Genomic DNA, 13042 nt, shown 5'->3' with positions numbered 1-13042 from the left:
ATTTCGTAGAAACTTCTACGAAAGACTATCATCCACAATCGAATTACTTGGGTTGTGATATCTTAAAACTTCTTAACATCGTTTTCTAAATTGTGATTTAGTCCATACATGGTATATATTAGACAAAAAAGTTACGTATAGTTAAGTCTACAAATAATTACGAATCGATATGGACTTTTTGTACGTAGAGAGCCAGAATTGAAATATGGGGGTCGCTTATATGGGGGCTATATACAATTATGAACTTGATATGGACCAATTTTTGTGTGATTGGGGATCGATTTATCTGAGGGCCATATATAACTATAGACCGATATGGACCTAGTTAAGCATGGTTGTTAACGACCATATACTAGCACAATGTACCAAATTTCAACTCACTCGGATGAAATTTGCTCCTCCAAGAGGTTCCAAAACCAAATCTCGGGATCGGTTTATATGGGGCTATGTACGATTATGGAGTAATATGGACCACTTTTGGCATGGTTGTTAAATATCATATACTACCACCACGTACCAAATTTCAAGCAGATCGGATGAATTTTGCTTCTCCAAAAGGCACCGGAGGTCAAATCTGGGGATCGGTTTATATGGGAGCTATATATAATTATGGACTGATAGGAACCAATTCCTGCATGGTTGTTGGATACCATATACTAACATCACGTACCAAATTCCAACCGAATGGGAAGAATTTTGCTCTTCCAAGGCGCTCTGGAGGTCAAATCTGGGGATCGGTTTATATGGGGCCTATATATAATTATGGACCGATATCGACCAATTTTTGCATGGGAGTTTGAGGCCATATATAAACACCACGTACCAAATTTCAACTGAATCAGATGAATTTTGGTCTTCCAAGAGGTTCCGGAGGTCAAATCTGGTGATCGGTTTATATGGGGGCTATATATAATTATGAACCAATTTTTGCATGGTTGTTAGAGACCATATACTAACATCACGTACCAAATTTCAGCCGGATCGGATGAAATTTGCTTCTCTTAGAGGCCTCGCAAGCCAAATCGGGGGATCGGTTGATATGGGGGCTATATATAATTATGGACCGATGTGGACCAATTTTTGCATGGTTGTTAGAGACCATATACTTACACCATGTACCAAATTTTAGCCGGATCGGATGAAATTTGCTTCTCTTAGGGGCCTCGCAAGCCAAATCGGGGGATCGGTTTATATGGGGGCTATATATAATTATGGACCGATGTGGACCAATTTTTGCATGGTTGTTAGAGACCATATACTAACACAATGAACCATATTTCAGCCGGATCGGATGAAATTTGCTTCTCTTAGAGGCCTCGCAAGCCAAATCGGGGGATCGGTTTATATGGGGACTATATATAATTATGGACCGATGTGGACCAATTTTTGCATGGTTGTTAGAGACCATATACTGATACCATGTACCACATTTTAGCCGGATCGGATGAAATTTGCTTCTCTTAGGGGCCTCGCAAGCCAAATCGGGGGATCGGTTTATATGGGGGCTATATATAATTATGGACCGATGTGGACCAATTTTTGCATGGTTGTTAGAGACCATATACTGATACCATGTACCAAATTTCAGCCGGATCGGATGAAATTTGCTTCTCTTAGAGGCCTCGCAAGCCAAATTTTGGGGTCCGTTTATATGGGGGCTATACGTAAAAGTGGACCGATATGGCCCATTTGCAATACCATCCGACCTACATCAATAACAACTACTTGTGCCAAGTTTCAAGTCGATAGCTTGTTTCGTTCGGAAGTTAGCGTGATTTCAACAGACGGACGGACGGACGGACGGACGGACGGACATGCTCAGATCGACTCAGAATTTCACCACGACCCAGAATATATATACTTTATGGGGTCTTAGAGCAATATTTCGATGTGTTACAAACGGAATGACAAAGTTAATATACCCCCCATCCTATGGTGGTGGGTATAAAAATATATTATTTTAGTCCGTTTAATGTAAACAGGCTTCAATTGAAACCCGTATTCACATTTCACAATTTCTTACCTTCAATAAACGTAGATTGTTTTCCATTTTTACAATACCACAAAACACAAACACAGGTAATTTCAAATGCGTTCTCTCATATATTTTTTCAAACCTTTACCACGTGGTCGTTTGTTGTTGCACACTTTATTTATTTCAACCCTTTGCTATGATTTGTTGTTGCGTTCAAAATATTAATGCACACATATTGAATGCAGCAGACAGAATGTCGCCAATCATGTTTTTCAATTTACGCGAAAAACAAAAAAACCAACCGATCGTTACGAGTTACTTCCACAGACTGATCTCTCCATCATACATTGTTGAATAAATACCCATTCTCTTGTTCTCTTTTCGCTCTTTCCATTGCTCAAAATTATTCAATTTCAATCACAAAGGTGATTGGATCAATCACATGTGTAATTGGAAACGGAAAAAATTTCAATCACGTTTGTAATTGAAAATTATTTCCGAATTGATTTTTTAATTGGTTTTTATTCGGATTTGATTAAATAATTAATTGAATCAATTAACATGTTAATTGAATCCGTTTCCAAATTCAATTAAGTGCTTAATTGAAAAAATTTTGGTGATAATTTTTTGTGTGTATATACTTGTTTAATTTTTATAAAAATTAAAAAAAAAAACTGTTGACATTTATTGAAAAATGAAAAATCATAAATAGAGTTTCAAATTCTGGGGGGGCTAAAATTTTTCTGGGGGGTCTTATGAAAATGCTATTGTAAGCATGTAAATAATAAACTGAACTGCCAGTGGAATATTACTGTGAGCTGTAAGACGAGCGACCTAGAAATGATAGCAACATTAAATTGGTTCCAATATAACAGGTTGGCTGATTAGTCCCCGGTCTAACAAAGAAAAACACATTTTTTTCTTCTAATTTTTTGGTACCATTTTGGTAGTACTCCTTCGGTTTTGCCTCAAAATAGGCCTCAGTTTCGGCGATCACCTCTTCATTGCAGCTAAATTTTTTCCCTGCGAGCATCCTTTTGAGGTCTGAGAACAAGAAAAAGTCGCTGGGGTCCAGATCTGGAGAATACGGTGGGTGGGGAAGCAATTCGAAGCCCAATTCATGAATTTTTGCCATCGTTCTCAATGACTTGTGGCACGGTACATTGTCTTGGTGGAACAACACTTTTTATACCCTGCGCCACACTGTGGAACAGGGTATTATAAGTTAGTGCATATGTTTGTAACACCCAGAAGGAGACGAGATAGACACATGGTGTCTTTGGCAATAATGCTCAGGGTGGGTCCCTGAGTCGATATAACCATGTCCGTCTGTCCGTCCGTCCGTCCGTCCGTCTGTCTGTGAACACATTTTTGTGATCAAAGTCTAGGTCGCAATTTAAGTCCAATCGCCTTCAAATTTGGCACATGTTCCTAGTTTGGGTCAGAATAGAACCCTATTGATTTTGGAAGAAATCGGTTCAGATTTAGATATAGCTCCCATATATATCTTTCGCCCGATATGCACTAATATGGACCCAGCAGCCAGAGTTTTTTACTGATTTGCTTGAAATTTTGTACAAACATAACACTTAGTCGTATAGTCAAGTGTGCAAAATTTGATTGAAATCGGTTCAGATTTAGATATAGCTCCCATATATATCTTTCGCCCGATTTTGACTAATATGGTCCTAGAAGCCAGAGTTTTGGCCCAATATGATTGCAATTTTGCACAGGGAGTATAATTAGCATTGCAGCTATGCGTGCCAAATTTGGTTAAAATCGGGTCAGATTTAGATATAGCTCCCATATATATCTTTCGGCCGATATGCACTTATATAGACCCAGAAGCCAGAGTTTTTTCCCGATTAGCTTGAAATTTTGCACAAGGAGTACAATTGGTAGTATAGTCATGTGTGCCAAATTTGATTGAAATCGCTTCAGATTTAGATATAGCTTCCATATATATTTTTCGCCCGATATGGACTTATATGGCCCCAGAAGCCAGAGTTTTGGCCCAATTTGGTTGAAATTTTGCGCTAGGAGTACAATTAGTAATATAGTCATGTGTGCCAAATTTGATTGAAATCGGTTCAGATTTAGATATAGCTCCCATATATATGTTTTTCTGATTTCGACAAAAATGGTCAAAATACCAAAATTTTCCTTGTTAAATCGCCACTGCTTAGTCGAAAAGTTGTAAAAAAGACTCTAATTTTCCTAAACTTCTAATACATATATATCGAGCGATAAATCATAAATAAACTTTTGCGAAGTTTCCCTAAAATTGCTTCATATTTAAATGTTTCCCATATTTTTTTACTAACATTGTGTTCCAACCTAGTGCATTAGCCGACTTAAATTTTGAGTCTATAGATTTTGTAGAAGTCCATCAAATTCTGTCCAGATCGAGTGATATTTAAATGTATGTATTTGGGACAAACCTTTATATATAGCCCCAACAAATTTGACGGATATGATATGGTATCGAACATTTAGGTCTACAAAGTGGTGCAGGGTATAATATAGTCGGCCCCGTCCGACTTTAGACTTTTCTTACTTGTTTCTTCTTCATATGGGGCCGTTTTGTCCCGATTTCGACCTTCAAACGCTCCAATAACGCCATATAATAGTCACTGTTGATGGTTTTTCCCTTCTCAAGATAATTGATAAAAATTATTCCATGCGCATTCCAAAAAACAGAGGCCATTACTTTGCCAGCGGACTTTTGAGTCTTTCCACGCTTCGGAGAAGGTTCACCGGTCGCTGTCCACTCAGCCGACTGTCGATTGGACTCAGGAGTGTAGTGATGGAGCCATGTTTCATCCATTGTCACATATCGACGGAAAAACTCGGGTGTATTACGAGTTAACAGCTGCAAACACCGCTCAGAATCATCAATACGTTGTTGTTTTTGGTCAAATGTGAGCTCGCGCGGCACCCATTGTGCACAGAGCTTCCACATACCCAAATATTGATGAATGATATGACCAACACGTTCCTTTGATATCTTTAAGGCCTCTGCTATCTCGATCAACTTCATTTTACGGTCATTCAAAATCATTTTGTGGATTTTTTTGATGTTTTCGTCAGTAACCACCTCTTTCGGGCGTCCACTCCAATCGCCGTCCTCCGTGCTCATTTCACCATGCTTGAATTTTGCCTACCAATCAATTATTATTGATTTCCCTGGGGCAGAGTCCGGAAACTCATTATCAAGCCAAGTTTTTGCTTCCACCGTATTTTTTCCCTTCAGAAAACCGTATTTTATCAAAACACCATTTTTTTCACAATAACAAAAGTTACTTCACAAAAGACGCTCTATCTCACAAACTAATTTACTTACAGACGTCCAATTTTGACACGAATCATTTGAAGGTTGGTACTATATAAAAATAATATACATTTAATACTAGCGACGCCAACTATGTGTCAGACCGGGGACTTATCAGCCGACCTGTTACCAAGTGATTCGACTTAAAAGATGGTATCTTAAGGTGAAAGAAATTTTTGTGTGACTTAGTTCAACTCGATTATAATAGTTCTGAAAACTTTTTCAAAATTATTGAATTGACCTTTAAATTTGTTGACTTTTTGTATCATGACAACAAAGCCAAAAAGTGTTTAAAAATAGGAGATGTTATTAGACACATTACATTAAAGACGGTTTTTATTCGAAGCATAATAGTATAATTTCTACTTGAAGTCAAAAAAAAAACCGAATAGATTAAAATTTGATTCATGTACGCAAAACTGAAATTTAAAAGAGAATTGTGTTTTAAATGATCCATACTTCAATTCTCCGCTTCTTTGGCTAGGAATCAATACCAAAACCATTAACGTAAAGACAAAATCTTTGGAACCGGACATGCTTTATTTGTGTTTCGATTCTAAAATTTCTTTTGGGCGGGATCAATTATTTTTTTTTGGCGTATACAATCTCTCTATTTTTGAACACTGTACGAAAATGATGAAATGATACACTACGTATGTCAAGGAGGTGTAGCACTAAGTCAAGAACATGGAAAAAGTGAACCACACCCACCCATTTTGAATGATGGTAACACATTCCATGACATGGTTTTGCAATGCGTACGAGATGTGACACACAAACCCAAATCACGAACACGCATCCTCACACATTCCAGTTAACCACGTAATACCCGTAAATGTGCACCTCCTGGTATTGCTTCGGATGAATGCTTTGTGGATGATGATGACGATGATTACGATGAGATGATGGTTGCTTTGCCGCTTGAATAGTCGCAGTTAGAGTAAACCCCCTAAGATGAAAGGGTTTGTATGTTGCCAATCATTGTCCCGGTCATAGTCATAGTCATCGTCATTGCCATAGTCGCCGTCATTGTCATTATTGCTGTCATATGTAATGACAACAATAACGTCAATATAACCACACTCCAACTTCAGCTGCAATGCGTACTGTCGCCTGTCACTCGTATCACTCAGTGTAGGTAAAATGGTTCACTAGTCGGATAGGTGGGTGGAAAGACAGACAGACAGAAATTACAAAAGAATGAATAGGTAGGTGAATGGTGGAAACCCTTTTAAATGATCGCTTCACCCCCCTCCCCGACCGCCAAACCACAATGACGTGGTATAAACAAAAGGATTTTTTCTTTTTCTTCTTTTCGCAAAGTGCCATACAAGTGCTTAATATGTCCTTGCTTGGTCCACCATTATACATTCAGGACAATATGGAGATAGGTAAGGCATACTGCTTGCATAGTGACATCTGAAAAACGAAAGGTAAAATGCCAACTTATGGTTACGAGATGAGTTGCGATGTAATGAGGACCGACCATGGTGGACGGCATTGAGCTTAATTGGATATGATCTCGAATGGCTGAGTGATTGTTTCTAGGAAAGTGAAATGAAATGGATTCTCATGGATAGCTCAAACTCAAAATCATCATCCATCGGCTTTCATTACGAGATGCTTTTCCATTTTGAAATTTGAAACAAACAAAAAAGTGTGTTTGCATCATTTTACCTTAACGATGAGTTTCTAGGAATCCTGCAACCCATTAAAGTCCTTGTTGTTCAGCCAATACAATATCACTTCGTTTGCCATTTTGATACAATACTATTGTATGGTCCTTTCTATACTTTGGCATTACGATGTTGTAATTAAGTGGTCATTTTTGTTTAGTGAATGTGGTTACTTTACCCATAGATCACATGGGGAAAACCGTTATACATAAAATTGAGATTGACGTTTTGGAAGCCAATTGCTTAGCAATGGAATGAAATGTCTTATTATACCCACCACCATAGAATGGTGACGGGGGTATAATAAGTTTGTCATTCCGTTTGTAACGCATCGAAATATCGATTTCCGACTATATAAAGTATATATATTCTTGATCAGGGAGAAATTCTAAGACGATATAACGATGTCCGTCTGTCCGTCTGTCTGTCTGTCTGTCTGTCTGTCTGTCTGTTGTAATCACGCTACAGTCTTCAATAATGAAGCAATCGCGCTGAAATTTTGCACAAACACGTCTTTTGTCTGCAGGCAGGTCAAGTTCGAAGATGGGCTATATCGGTCCAGGTTTTGATATAGTCCCCATATAAACCGACCTCCCGATTTGGGGTCTTGGGCTTATAGAAATCGTAGTTTTTATCCAATTTGCCTGAAATTGGAAATCTAGAGGTATTGTAGGACCACAAATACGTGTGCCAAAAATTGTGAGTATCGATCCATATTTTGGTATAGCCCCCATATAGACCGATCTCCCGATTTTACTTCTTGGGCTTATAGAAATCGTAGTTTTTATCCAATTTGCCTGAAATTTGAAATCTAGAGGTATTTTATGACCATAAAGAGGTGTGCCAAAAATGGTGAGTATCGGTCCATATTTTGGTATAGCCCCCATATAGACCGATCTCCCGATTTTACTTCTTGGGCTTATAGAAACCGCAGTTTTTATCCAATTTGCCTGAAATTTGAAATCTAGAGGTATTTTATGACCATAAAGAGATGCGCCAAAAATGGTGAGTATCGGTCCATGTTTTGGTATAGCCCCCATATAGACCGATCTCCCGATTTTACTTCTTGGGCTTATAGAAACCGCAGTTTTTATTCAATTTATCTGAAATTGGAAATCTAGAGGTATTGTAAGACCACAAATGCGTGTGCCAAAAATTGTGAGTATCGATCCATATTTTGGTATAGCCCCCATATAGACCGATCTACCGATTTTATTTCTTGGGCTTATAGAAATCGTAGTTTTTATCCAATTTGCCTGAAATTTGAAATATAGAGGTATTTTATGACCATAAAGAGGTGTGCCAAAAATGGTGAGTATCGGTCCATATTTTGGTATAGCCCCTATATATACCGATCTCCCGATTTTACTTCTTGGGCTTATAGAAACCGCAGCTTTTGTCCAATTTATCTGAATTTGTAAATCAAAAGGTACTTTAGAACCGTAAAGAGGTGTGCCAAAAATGGTGAGCATCGGTCCATGTTTTGGTATGGTGCCCATATAAACCGACCTCCCGATTTGGGGTCTTGGGCTTATAGAAACCGTAGTTTTTATCCAATTTGCCTGAAATTGGAAATCTAGATGTATTTTAGGACCATAAATAGGTATACCGAAAATGATGAGTATCGGTCCATATTTTGGTATAGCCCCCATATAGACCGATTTCCCGATTTTACTTCTTGGGCTTCTAGAATCCAAAGTTTTTATCCATTTTGCCTGAAATTGGAAATCTAGAGGTATTTTCGGGCCATAAAGAGGTGTGCCGAAAACGGTGAGTATGGGTCCATATTTTAGTATAGCCCCCATAAGAACGATTTCCAGATTTAACTCCTTGGGTTTCTAGAAACCGTAGTTTTTATCTGATTTGCCTGAAATTCTAAATATTCTGGTATTTGAGGCTCAAAAAAACGTGTATTGGATTAAGTTTTTATCGGTCCATTTGGTAATGCCTCCATAAAGACCGACTTCACTTCTTGAGGGTGTACAAGGCCAACTGATCATGAAAATTGCTTGAAACTCAATGTAAAATTTCCAAATTTTACTTCCCGGGTGAAAATCTACAGATTTAAGATTTCAAATCAAGACGTTATTTTATAATTTTCTTGCATACTTACAAGAAATGTTAATAATTCCTCTAAAACTCAAACAAAAATTGTTCTTATAAATGCAGAACCTGATATAGTCCTCATAGGTGAAATCTTTAAATTTATCTTCCGGAAGTGTCCTCAAGCCCTCCTGAAATTTCAAAGGAAACCCTAATATTTGGTTCATGGTGGTGGGTATTTAAGATTCGGCCCGGCCGAACTTACTGCGGTATATACTTGTTTTTTTTTTAGATATGTAGTTTGATGGGATTGTTCGAAATTTGCTGATCATAGTTGTTAGGTTTTTTCAAGCTCTTGTCCCCAAAACAAAATTAAAAGTGCTCACTACAATATTCTATTATAAACAAGTATATACGGCCGTAAGTTCGGTCAGGCCGAATCTTATGTACCCTCCACCATGGATTGCGTAGAAACTTCTACTGAAGACTGTCATCCACAATCGAATTACTTGGGTTGCGGTAACACTTGCCGATGGCAAGGTATCTTAAATCTTCCTACCACCGTAATATATACCACATACTCCATACGTGGTATATATTAAACTAAAAAAGGCCGATTAAATACGTATATAATTAAGTTTAAAATTTCTATAGAAATAAAATTTTGACAAAATAAAATTTTGACAACATTTTCTATAAAAATAAAATTTGGAAAAAATTTTCTATAGAAATAAAATTTGGAAAAAAATTTCTATTGAAATACAATTTGGAAAAAATTTTCTATAGAAATAAAATTTTGACAAAATTTTCTATAGAAATAAAATGTTGACAAAATTTTCTATAGAAATAAAATTTTGACAAAATTTTTTATAAAAATAAAATTTTGACAAATTTTTCTATAGAAATAACATTTTGACAATGTTTTCTATAAAAATAAAATTTTGGTAGATTATTTTTGGCTCGAGTGGCAACCATGATTATGAACCGATATGGACCAATTTTTGTGTGATTGGGGATTGACTATATATAACTATAGACCGATATGGACCAATTATGACATGGTTATAAGCGGCATTATACTAACACCACGTTGCAAATTTCAACCGGATCGGATTAATTTTGCTCCTCCAAGAGGCTCCGAAGATCAAATCTGGGGAACGGTTTATATGGGGTCTATATATAATTATGGACCGATATGGACCAATTCTTGCGTGTTTGTTAGAGGCCACATTCTAACACCATGTTCCAAATTTCAACCGGATCGGATGAATTGAGCTCCTCCAAGAGGCTCCGGAGGCCAAATCTGGGGATCGGCTTATATGGGGACTATATATAATTATGGACCGATATGGACCACTTTTGACATGGTTGTTAGAGACAATATACTAACACCAACTACCAAATTTCAATCGGATCGGATAACTTTTCCTCCTCTAAGAGGCACCGGAGGTCAAATCTGCTGATCCGTTTATATGGGGGCTATATATAATTATTGACCGATTTCGACCAATTTTTGCATGGTTATTGGAGACCATATACCAACACCATGTACCAAATTTCAGCCGGATCGGATGAAATTTGCTTATCTTAGAGGCTCCGAAAGCCAAATCGGGGGATCGGTTTATATGGGGGCTATATAATTATACCCTAAACCACATAGTGGTCAGGGTATAATAAGTTTGATCGGCCAAAAAATGTGCCTACCAGAAATATTGATTTTAGACCCCATAAAATATATACCGATCGACTCAGAATCACCTCCTGAGTCGATCTAGCGCTTGGTGTCCGTCCGTCCGTCCGTCTGTCCATGTATTTGTTGTTCACAGGATTCCGGTCGCAATTATTACCGATTTTGATAAAATTTGGTACAGGGTGTTTTTTGGGCACAAGGACGAACGCTATTGAATTTGGAAGAAATCGGATCAAATTTAGATATAGCTCCCATATATATGTATCGCCCGATTTCGACAAATGGGGTCACGTTACGCTTTTTTTCAAACGGATCGTCAACAAATTTAGCAAAAGGAAATCTTTTCCATCGCCCTTCAAGTCTGCAAAATTTCATCCAAATCGGTTCAGATTTAGATATACCTCTCATATATATGTATCGCCCGATTTTCCCAAATTTGGCCACAAAACCTTTATTTATCAACCGATCTTACTCAAAGTTGGCTAAATATAATCTTCTATAGCACTAACTATATGTGCAAAAAATCATCGAAATCGGTTCAGATTTAGATATAGCTCCCATATATATGTATAGCCCGATTTTCCCAAATTTGGCCACAAAACCTTTATTTATCAGCCGATCTTACTCAAAGTTGGCTAAATATAATCTTCTATAGCACTAACTATATGTGCAAAAAATCATTGAAATCGGTTCAGATTTAGATATAGCTCCCATATATATGTATAGCCCGATTTTCCCAAATTTGGCCATAGAACCCTTATTTATTAACCGATCTTACTAAAAGTTGGCTAGATCCAGTCCCTATAGTACTAACTATATGTGTAAAATTTCATCGAAATCGGTTCAGATGTAGATATAGCTCTCATATATGTATCACTCGATTTTGAAAAATTCGCCCCTAATAACCTTATGTTTGACCATACAGGAATCATTTCTTAACTGATCTTACTCAAATCTTGCACAAGGTAACCTTTTGTAGTGGTAATCAAACCCGCAAAATATTATGCAAATTGGTTGAGATTTAGATATAGCTTCCATATATATGCATCGCTCGATTTTCCCAAATTTGGCCATAGTACTCTTATTTATTAACCAATGTTACTCAAATTTCAAATTTTGATGTACTAGCCGATCGTACTTATACGTACTTGTAGCTCTTACATAAGAATATTGCTCGATTTTTAGAAATTTGTATTTATTACCCACACTAATTTAACGATTTTCTCTTTTTATACCCTCCATCATAGGATGGGGGTATATTAACTTTGTCATTCCGTTTGTAACACATCGAAATATTGCTCTAAGACCCCATAAAGTATATATATTCTGGGTCGTGGTGAAATTCTGAGTCGATCTAAGCATGTCCGTCCGTCCGTCCGTCCGTCCGTCCGTCCGTCCGTCCGTCTGTTGAAATCACGCTAACTTCCGAACGAAACAAGCTATCGACTTGAAACTTGGCACAAGTAGTTGTTATCGATGTAGGTCGGATGGTATTGAAAATGGGCCATATCGGTCCACTTTTACGTATAGCCCCCATATAAAGGGACCCTCAGATTTGGCTTGTGGAGCCTCTAAAAGAAGCATATTTCATCCGATCTGGCTGAAATTTGGTATATAGTGTTGGTATATGGTCTCTAACAACCATGCAAAAATTGGTCCACATCGGTCCATAATTATATATAGCCCCCATATAAACCGATCCCCAGATTTGGCTTGTGGAGCCTCTAACAGAAGCATATTTCATCCGATCCGGCTGAAATTTGGTATATGGTGTTGGTATATAGTCTCTAACATCCATGCAAAAATTGGTTCACATCAGTCCATAATTATATATAGCCCCCATATAAACCGATCTCCAGATTTGGCTTGTGGAGCCTCTAAAAGAAGCATATTTCATCCGATCCGGCTGAAATTTGGTATATAGTGTTGGTATATGGTCTCTAACAACCACGCAAAAATTGGTCCACATCGGTCCATAATTATATATAGCCCCCATATAAACCGATCGCCAGATTTGGCTTGTGGAGCCTCTGACAAAGCATATTTCATCCGATCCGGCTGAAATTTGGTACATGATGTTGGTATATAGTCTCTAACAACCATGCAAAAATTGGTTCACATCAGTCCATAATTATATATAGCCCCCATATAAACCGATCTCCAGATTTGGCTTGCGGAGCCTAAAAGAGAAGCAAATTTCATCCGATCCGGCTGAAATTTGGTAAATGGTGTTGGTATATGGTCTCTAACAACCATGCAAAAATTGGTTCCCATCGGTCCATAATTATATATTGCCCCCATATAAACCGATCCCCAGATTTGGCTTG

This window comes from Haematobia irritans, chromosome 1 (genome assembly GCF_050003625.1).
Source record: "Haematobia irritans isolate KBUSLIRL chromosome 1, ASM5000362v1, whole genome shotgun sequence".
NCBI lineage: Eukaryota > Metazoa > Arthropoda > Insecta > Diptera > Muscidae > Haematobia > Haematobia irritans.
Note: the sequence above shows the minus strand (reverse complement) of the source record.